General features: G+C 47.8%; 1 pseudogene; it reads right to left on the bottom strand.

Moving 5' to 3' along the window:
• Positions 1-6,925: 6,925 nt before the first annotated feature.
• LOC129007623 (uncharacterized transmembrane protein DDB_G0289901-like) lies at positions 6,926-8,584 on the bottom strand (annotated as a pseudogene).
• Between the last annotated feature and the right edge of the window lie 331 nt (positions 8,585-8,915).

The raw sequence follows: 8,915 nt of genomic DNA, 5'->3' as shown, positions 1-8,915 counted from the left end.
CTCCTAAGACAGTTGCCAGAGGGGAGAAAGATTATGGGCTTCTGAGAAGAGGCATGGGAAAGCAGCTTAGGGAATTCGAGATAACTAAAAAGCACACATACACAAGCCCAAAGAAGACACATACTCAGAAAAAGCTTGACAGGTCCTGGAGTCTCTAGCTGCGCTGACTGGTGAAGGGCTTCCTCTGCATGAAGCCAGTAGGGAGACGTGTTTGGTTTTTTTTTTTACTCAAGTCTCAACAATAACAATAGCAACAAAAATCACAAGGCATACAAAAACAAAAACAAACCAAAACAAACAGGAAAACCAGACCCTATCAAAGGAACAACAAAAAAACCTCCAGAAACCAACCTTAAAGTCATGCAGATCTATGAGCTGCCTGATAAAAAATTCAAAATAACAGTCAGAAGATGATCAATGAGCAAACACAGATGAACAACTAGACGCAATCAGGAAAACAGTGCACGAACATAATGAGAATAACAGCAAAGATACAGAAACGATCAACAACAACCAAACATAAATTCTAGAACTATAAAATACAATAACCAAACTGAAAAATGTACTAGAGAAGTTCAACAGCAGACTTGATGAGGCAGACGGGTGCAGCAAACTGAAAGACAGACCATTAAAATCATCATGTCAGAGCAGCCAACATTTAAAAAGAATGAAAGAAAGTGAAGAGAGCCCAAGGGACTTATGGGAGGCTAGGAAGTGGAATAACATACACATTATGGGATTCCGAGAGAGAGAAGAGTGAGAAAAAGGAAAGAGAGCTTGTTGGATAAAACAGTAACCAAAGACTTCCCTAATATTAGGAAAAACATGGACATACACATTCCAGAAGCCCAAAGAACTTCAACCAGAATAAATCTAAGGAGACCCACACTGACTCACTTTATAATTAGAGTGCCAGAATTCTAAGAAAAATAATCTATAAAGCAGCAAGGGAAAACCAACTCATCACACACAAGGGAGCTTTCAGGCAACTGTCTGCAGATGTCTCAGCAGAAACCTTGCAGTCCAGAAGGGAGTAGGGTGATATATTCAAAACGCTGACAGAAAAAAAAGCTATCAACCAAGAAAACTGTCCATCAAAAATGAAGCGGAAATTAAGGTTTTCCCCTTAAATAAAAGCTGAGGAAGTTCACTATTACTTGACCTACTCTGCAAGAAGTGCTGAAGGGAGTCCTTCAAGGTGAAAGAAAGAATACTAGACAGGAATATAACAATATAAATTCCTCCAATAAAGGTAAATACATAGAAAAATATAGTAACATACATTAATGTAATTTTGGTACATAAATTCACTTTTAATGTATGACATTTAAATGAAGAAACACAAAAATTAAGTAGAAAGCCACTTAGTGGATATATAACATGTAAACAAATATGTATTTTGTAACATCAATAACATGAAGTAGAGAGGGTGCAGCTATGTAGTAATATGGTTTTGCGTATGGTTGAAGTTAAATAGCTCTGAGTTTGAAAAAGAATGTCATTACTTTATTACATCTTATGTGATTACAATGGTGACTACAACGAAAAGTGATCTCTGGATATTTTCCATATATATGTACAGAGCAACAGACAGAAGACGAATAAGGAAATACAAGACTTGAACAGCACTATAGTGAAACTAGACCTAAAAGACATATACAGATGACTCCACCCAACAGCTGCAGAGTATACCTTTCTTTCAGGTGCACATGGAACTTTCTCCAGGATAGACCATATGTCCAGCCACAAAATAAATTTCAACATATTTTAAATGTTGAAATTATATGCTGTTTTCTCCAAGCACAATGGAATAAAACTAGAAATCCATAGGAGAAGGAAAAACGGAAAATCCACAAAGATGTGGAAATTAAATAGCACACTCTTAACCAATGAGGCAAAGAAGTCACAAGAGAAATACCTAGAGACAAACGAAAGTGAAAACACAACATACCAAAACTTACGGATGCAGTGCAAGCAGTGCTGAGGCAGAAGTTTATAAGTATAAATACACACATTTAAAAAGAAGACAGATCTCAAGTTAACGACCTGTGGATGCAAAAAGGCAAACTCTGTCAAATATCTGTGGAGGTTTATTCTGAGCCAAATATGAGTGACCGTGACCCAGGACACAGCCTCCAGAAGTCCTGAGATCGCCACAAGGTGGTTGGGTTACAACGTGGTTTCGTATGTCTTGGGGAACAGAAGTTACAGGCCAAAACATACATCAGTGATGAGCCCCTTTTCACCTGCTTATTAGCCATTTGTGTCTCTTCTTCGGAAAATGCCTATCTAAATCCTCTGCTAAGTTTTTAATAGGATTATGTGTTTGAGTACTAAGAATTCTTTATGTCTGGATGCAAGTTCATTATCAAATATACAATTCAGAAGTAGTTTCTCCTAGTCTGTTGATGTCTTTTCATTTTCTTGATAGTGCTCTGAGAAGCATAAGAACTAGGCCGGGCACAGTGGCTCACACCTGTAATCCCAGCACTCTGGGAGGTGGAGATGAGCAGATCACGAGGTCAGGAGATCGAGAGCATCCTGGCTACATGGTGAAAACCTGTCTCTACTAAAAATACAAAAACATTAGCCGGGCAGGGTGGCGGGTGCCTGTAGTCCCAGCTACTCAGGAGGCTGAGGGAGGAGAATGGCGTGAACCCGGGAGGTAGAGCTTGCAGTGAGCCGAGATCGAGCCACTGAACTCCAGCCTGGGCAACAAAGCAAGACTCCATCTCAAAAAAAAAAAAAAAAAAAAAAAAAGAAGCATAAAAACCATTAGTTTTAATGTAGTTAGTTAATCTAGTTTTTCTTTTTTCTCCTTGTGCTTTTGGTGTCATTCTCTAAGAGCCATTGCATAATCCAAGGTCATAAAGACTTAATCTGTTTTTATTTTAACAGTCCTCTAGTTTTGGCTTTTACAATTAGGTCATTGAGCTATTTTTTTATGCTTTTGTCTTGTTCGTTTGTTTGGTATATGGTAAGAGGTAAAGGTCCAAATTCACTCTTTTGCATGTGGACATCCAGTTGTCTCAGTGGCATTGTTTGTTGAAAAGGTTCCTTTTTTCCCATGGAATTATTTTGTACTCTTGTTGAAAATGCATAGACCACAACTCTGAGGCTTTATCTCAAGGGTCTCAAACCTACTCCAGCAATGCATCTTTCTATCTTTAGACAAGCGCCATGCTGCCTTGATTACTGTTTGCTTTGTAACCCATTTAGAAATTGGAAAACATGAGCCCCCAACTTTGTTTCTTTTTTTCAAGGTTGTTTTAGCTATTTAGGGTTCCTTGAATGTTTACATAAATTTTAGAATCAGCTTGTCAATTTCTGCAGAAAGGAAACCTGGGATGTAATTGCATTGAATTGGTAGGTCAAGTTTATTAGAGTGTTTCAATCTTCACAATATTAGGTTTTCCAATACATGAACATGGGATTTTTCCCCCATTTACTTTGGTCCTCTTTAACTTCTTCCAGTGATGTCTTGTAGTGTTAATTGTCCAAGTCTTGCACTTTTTGGTTGCTTGTATAACTAGGAATTTTTTTCTTTTTGATAGAATTATTCCTTTACATCCTGCTTCTATTGCTCATTGATGGTTGTAGAAACACAGATGACTTTTGTGTATAGGACTTGTGCCCTGAACTCTGTTGAGCTCATTTATTGGGCATAATAGTTGTGTGTATATGTGTGTGTGTGTCCCTTAGGATTTTCTACATACAACATGTGGTTTTCTGAAAGTAGAGATACTTTTGCTTAGTTTTTTCCTGCATGGATGCTTTTTATTTTGTTTTCCTGTCATAGTACTCTGGCTATAGCTTCAGTGAAATATTGCATAGAAGTGGTGAGTGTGGACATTCTTTTCTTGTCCCTGATCTCAGGGGGAAATATCCAGGTTTTCACAGTTAAGTATGGTGTTCACTGTGGGTAGATGCCCTTTCTCAGGCTGAGAAAAGTCCCTTCTGTTTCCTCCCTGTGCCAGACCAAAGCTGGGAAGCCTGTGAGTTGTCAGAGAACACTTGGATTCCTCCTCACTCTGAGCCCAGAAATGGAGGGCGCACATGAGCCTGTGCTCAGCTACATTGTCTCGGGTCCCTGAAGCAGCAGAGTTTCCAGTGTTATCCTAGAGAGCATCTCAGAGACACAGCTCATTCTAGACTCACTTACCCCTCTCCTAGCTTGACCCCCACTCTGAGGCCTGGCTGGGCATAGAGACCATCCATTATACCCCTTCCTAGGTACTGAGGGCAAAGATCTACTTCTCCCCCAAGCATATCCTCCCATGGGGAAGAAGTAGGAGTCTACAATTCCAACGAAGACAGACTGAATCCCAGTGAGACGCAGCTGGGACTCCCTGTGTACTAATGAGAAATCCTCACTCATTCACTCATTCATTCACTCGACTTCATTCATTCATACATACTGCTAGTGATTCCTTCATTAACCAGTTCAACAACTGTTTCTGGAATGGGAGCTGGGCCTGGTACACAGTTACAGCACTGAGAGCAATAAGCTATCAGGGAGGGAGGGAAAACACATATGGCCAGTTTGCCAATGAGACAGAGGCTGTAAGAAAAGTCAGTGAGACCAAGGCTGAGGGGTGGAGAATTTATTTAGTGCTGCACCCAGATGCATTTTAGATTTCCATAGATACATGTGATCATTTGGGTTGTAGGACATCCATCTGTAAATGCCTTGGAGCTCCTGGCAGGCACAGGAAAGAAAGGTTTGCTATCTTGCATGGAATTATTAAGAAGGGGAATTCCAGGCTCCTCCTTGGCATGAGGGCTGCCTCCAGGGTAGTCTGGCTCAGACATATGGAGGCATGTGGGAAGGAGGGGCAAAAGTGCCTGGGTGTTGTGATATCCTTATAGGGAATGGGCAGGGAGTGGTTCATTCCATTTCCTCGGGGGCTGGAAAAAGAGGCCCTGAGCCAAGGGAGTCATTGTTCAAATCTGGAAGAGGATGTGCTTCACTGGTAGTCACTTGTTGGGAAGCACAGATTTTCAATAGCACCTGAGGTTTCCCACCAGAGCCTCAGATCTTGCACTGGCAGCACACGGGGACACAGCAGCTAGACTGGGAGCAGCAGGGCTTGCAGTAACTAGACTGGCAGCAGGATGACCCACAGCCTGAGGAGGAGGAGCAGGGCTTGCAGTAGCTGGACTGGCAGCAGGATGACCCGTAGCCTGAGGAAGAGCAGCATGGATTATAGCAGCTGGACTGGCAGCAGCCACAAGAACCGCAGCCCCCCTTAGAACCCCCACAGGAGCCACAGCCCCCCTTGGAGCTCCCACAGGAGCCACAGCCCCCCTTGGAACCCCCACAGGAGCCACAGCCCCCCTTGGAGCTCCCACAGGAACCACAGCCCCCCTTGTAGCCCCCACAGGAGCCACAGCCCCCCTTGGAGCTCCCACAGGAGCCACAGCTGGAGCAGGAACAGGCTGGCACGCAGCAGCACACAGGCTTGCAGCAACAGACAGGCACACAGCAGCTGGAGCCACGGCTCCCACAGCCAGAGCCACAGCCCCCACAGCCGGAGCCACAGCCCCCACAGCCGGAGCCACAGCCCCCACAGCCGGAGCCACAGCCCCCACAGCTGGAACCACAGCCTCCAGAGCAGCCACAGCAGCCCATGGTTCTGGTGGGTTGAGGGTGGAGCAGGTAGAGGAGCAGGTGAGAGGGAGGTGCAGGTGTGGAGTCCCCTGAGTCTGGGCTCTTTATATACCTGTCTAGGGTCAGGTGGGTCACAGGGGCCCTTCCTGGTTCCTCCTAAAGTTCTTTCCCCAGGAAACTTGTGTGTCATTTAAAATAACAAAAATACTGTGTTGCCTTGTGACACATTTCCTCCTCCTACATAGTTTTCCTCTCTAAACCCTCAGGGCCCAAGTCCTCCCCTCCGCAGACCCCCACGAATGAGTGGAGCCTGGTCTGTTTCTGCCCCGCCCTGAGACCCCAGCCTTCTGCCCCTCTTTTCTCTTCCCCTTGGGCCATTGCTCTCACCGCCTGTGCTCCCCAGGGCTCTGTCCCCACCAGGTAATGGGGCCCTGTGAGTTCCCTTTTCTCTCCTTCACTTTTCTGCCCCTGCTTCCTGCAGTGTTGATCTTTCTCTCAATGCTCTCTAAAGGACTGGAATGCCTGGGGCTCCTCCCAGGTCTCCTTCCTGTCCAGCTTTCCTGGTTGAGCAACTGGATGCCTTGCGGGGAGGTCCTCAGCTCTCCTGCCCTGCTCATTTCCAGAGGGCAGCACCTGGCTCCGTACCTGGCAGGAGACTCACGACCTCCCGGGTCTCAGATCCACTGTCCTCCCTGCCAGGGCCTTAGGGAGTTCCCGCCCAAACCCTCCAAAGAGAGTCGTGGGAGGAGGTGGCGGGTGGTCGTGGACCTGGACTCTGGGAATCCGGGATTCTTGTCTGATGCACCAGCCCTCGGGCATGGCTTCGCATTTCCTCCAATGTCCAGCAGGCCTCTCCCTGCCATGGTGCAGTCTGTGCCTCCCCATCCCGCAGGCCTGGCAGCAGCCACGGCCTCGTCTCTCCCAGGAAGGGCTCATCACTACCCGGAGCTCAGTTCCTTGGAGTATCTCTGTGTCCTCGCCTCTGGTGGGCTGTAAAACTATCTGTGCCCTCGTGGATGTTTTTCGGTTTATCTGGCTCATTTTAATTGATATGATGAGAGCAATGGTCTCTGGTGACTTTCTGTGTTTGAGTCAGAGCAGAATCTCCATTGTCTCACACACACACGCACACACACACTCACATAGACACATGCACACACACACTCACATAGACACGCACAGGCACAGACACACACACACATTCACATAGACACACACATTCACCGACACACACACAAATTGGAAATTGTATTACAGAAGAGAAAAGGGATGCACTATCGTGAAGGAAGCCATGCCTCTCAAAATCAAGATGTGTCATGAACACAGCAGGTCGCCAACCTGCCGCAGACACAGAGTGTGGGGCTCCAAAGGAGGCTGTGACTCCTGCAATGGCTCTAAGGGGGGCTGTGGTCCTTGTGGCTGCTCCCAGTGCAGTTCCTGTAAGCCCTGTTGCTGCTCCCCAGGTTGTGGGTCATCCTGCTGCCAGTCCAGCTGCTTCAAGCCCTGCTGCTCCCAGTCCAGCTGCTGAGTCCCCAAAGGGAAGAAGAAGCCAGAACAGTCAGGGAGCTGACAGGCAGACTGGAGCCTGGGGAAGCTGGGCTCTCTAGAATGGCAGGAAGGACAGAGACACTGTCCAGCAGCCTCCTGCAGCCAGACCCGGTGGAGAACAAGACCTTGACCATGCTGAATTTCACTTCTGAACCAGAAGAGCCCAGAGTGTACGCATGGATAGAAACACTGAGACAAAGAAACCATTGAAAACACTCATAAGGCGAATCCTTCTGGAACAGCAATAGAAGGCTGGGGTCTGAGGGCAGAGGCAGGAACAGAGGAGGCTCCACTCATTCCTCAGGGTCCTGAGAGGGGAGGACTTGAGCCCAGAGGGTGCAGAGAAGAAAACAATGCAGGAGGAGGAAGTGGGTCACAAGGCAACTCTCAATATTTTTATTTCAAATGACCCACAAATTCCCTAAGGAGAGAACATCAGTAAGAACCAGGAAGGGACCATGTGCACCCCATGACCCCTAGACAGATATATAGGGAGCCTGGGCTCAGGGGCTCCACACCTGCACCTCTCTCTCACCTCCTCCTCTGCCTGCTCCACCCTCAACCCACCAAAACCATGGGCTGCTGTGGCTGCTCCGGAGGCTGTGTCTCCAGCTGTGAGGGCTGTGTCTCCAGCTGTGGGGGCTGTGGCTCTAGCTGTGGGGGCTGTGGCTCCAGCTGTGGGGGCTGTGGCTCCAGCTGCTGTTTGCCCATCTCTAGCTGCTGCAAGCCTGGGTGCTGCTGTGTGCCAGCCTGTTCCTACTCCAGCTGCAGCTCCTGTGGGGGCTCCAAGGGGGGCTGTGGCTCTTCTGGGGGCTCCAAGGGAGGCTGTGGCTGTGGCTCTTGTGGTGGCTGTAAGGGGGGCTGTCGTTCTTGTGGCTGCTCCCAGTGCAGTTGCTGCAAGCCCTGCTCTTGCTCTTCAGGCTGTGGGTCATCCTGCTGCCAGTCCAGCTGCTGCAATCCCTGCTGCTCCTCAGGCTGCGGGTCATCCAGTTGCCAATCCAGCTGCTGTAAGCCCTGTTGCTGCCAGTCCACATGCTGTAAACCCTGGTGCTGCTCTTCAGGCTGTGGGTCATCCTGCTGCCAGTCCAGCTGCTGTAAGCCCTGCTGCTGTTCCTCAGGCTGTGGGTCACCCTGCTGCCAGTCCAGCTGCTACAAGCCCTGCTGCTCCCAGTCCAGATGCTGTGTCCCCGTGTGCTGCCAGTGCAAGATCTGAGGCTCTAGTGGGAAACCTCAGGCAGCTCCTGAAGATCTGTGCTTCCCAACAAGTGACTACCCCTCAAGCACATCCTGTTCTGGACCAGAAGAATGAGTCCCCTCGCTCAGGGCTTCTTTTTCCAGCTCTTGAGGAAGTGAAATGAACCACTCCCTGCCCATTCCCTATAAGGATATCCATGCTCCAGGTACTTTTGCCCCTCCTTCCCACATGCCCCCATATGTCGCAGCCAGACTGCAACTGGGGGTGGCCCTCATGCCAAGGAGGTGCCTACAATTCCCCTTCTTGACAATTCCATGGAGACAGCAAACTTTTGTTTCCTGTGTCTGCCAGGAGCTCCATGGCATTTGCAGATGGATGTCCTGCAACCCAAACAATCACATGTATCTGTGGAAATCCAAAATGCATCTGGGTGCAGCACTAAATAAATTCTCCACCCCTCAGCCTTGGTTTCACTGACTCTTTTCTTCCAGCCCCTGTCTCATTGGCAAACTGGCCAGATGTCCTTCCCCTCCCTCCCTGATACCTTATTGCTCCTACTGC

The sequence above is a fragment of the Pongo pygmaeus genome, chromosome 9 (genome assembly GCF_028885625.2).
Source record: "Pongo pygmaeus isolate AG05252 chromosome 9, NHGRI_mPonPyg2-v2.0_pri, whole genome shotgun sequence".
Taxonomy (NCBI): Eukaryota; Metazoa; Chordata; class Mammalia; order Primates; family Hominidae; genus Pongo; species Pongo pygmaeus.
This window is presented reverse-complemented; position numbering and strand designations above follow the sequence as displayed.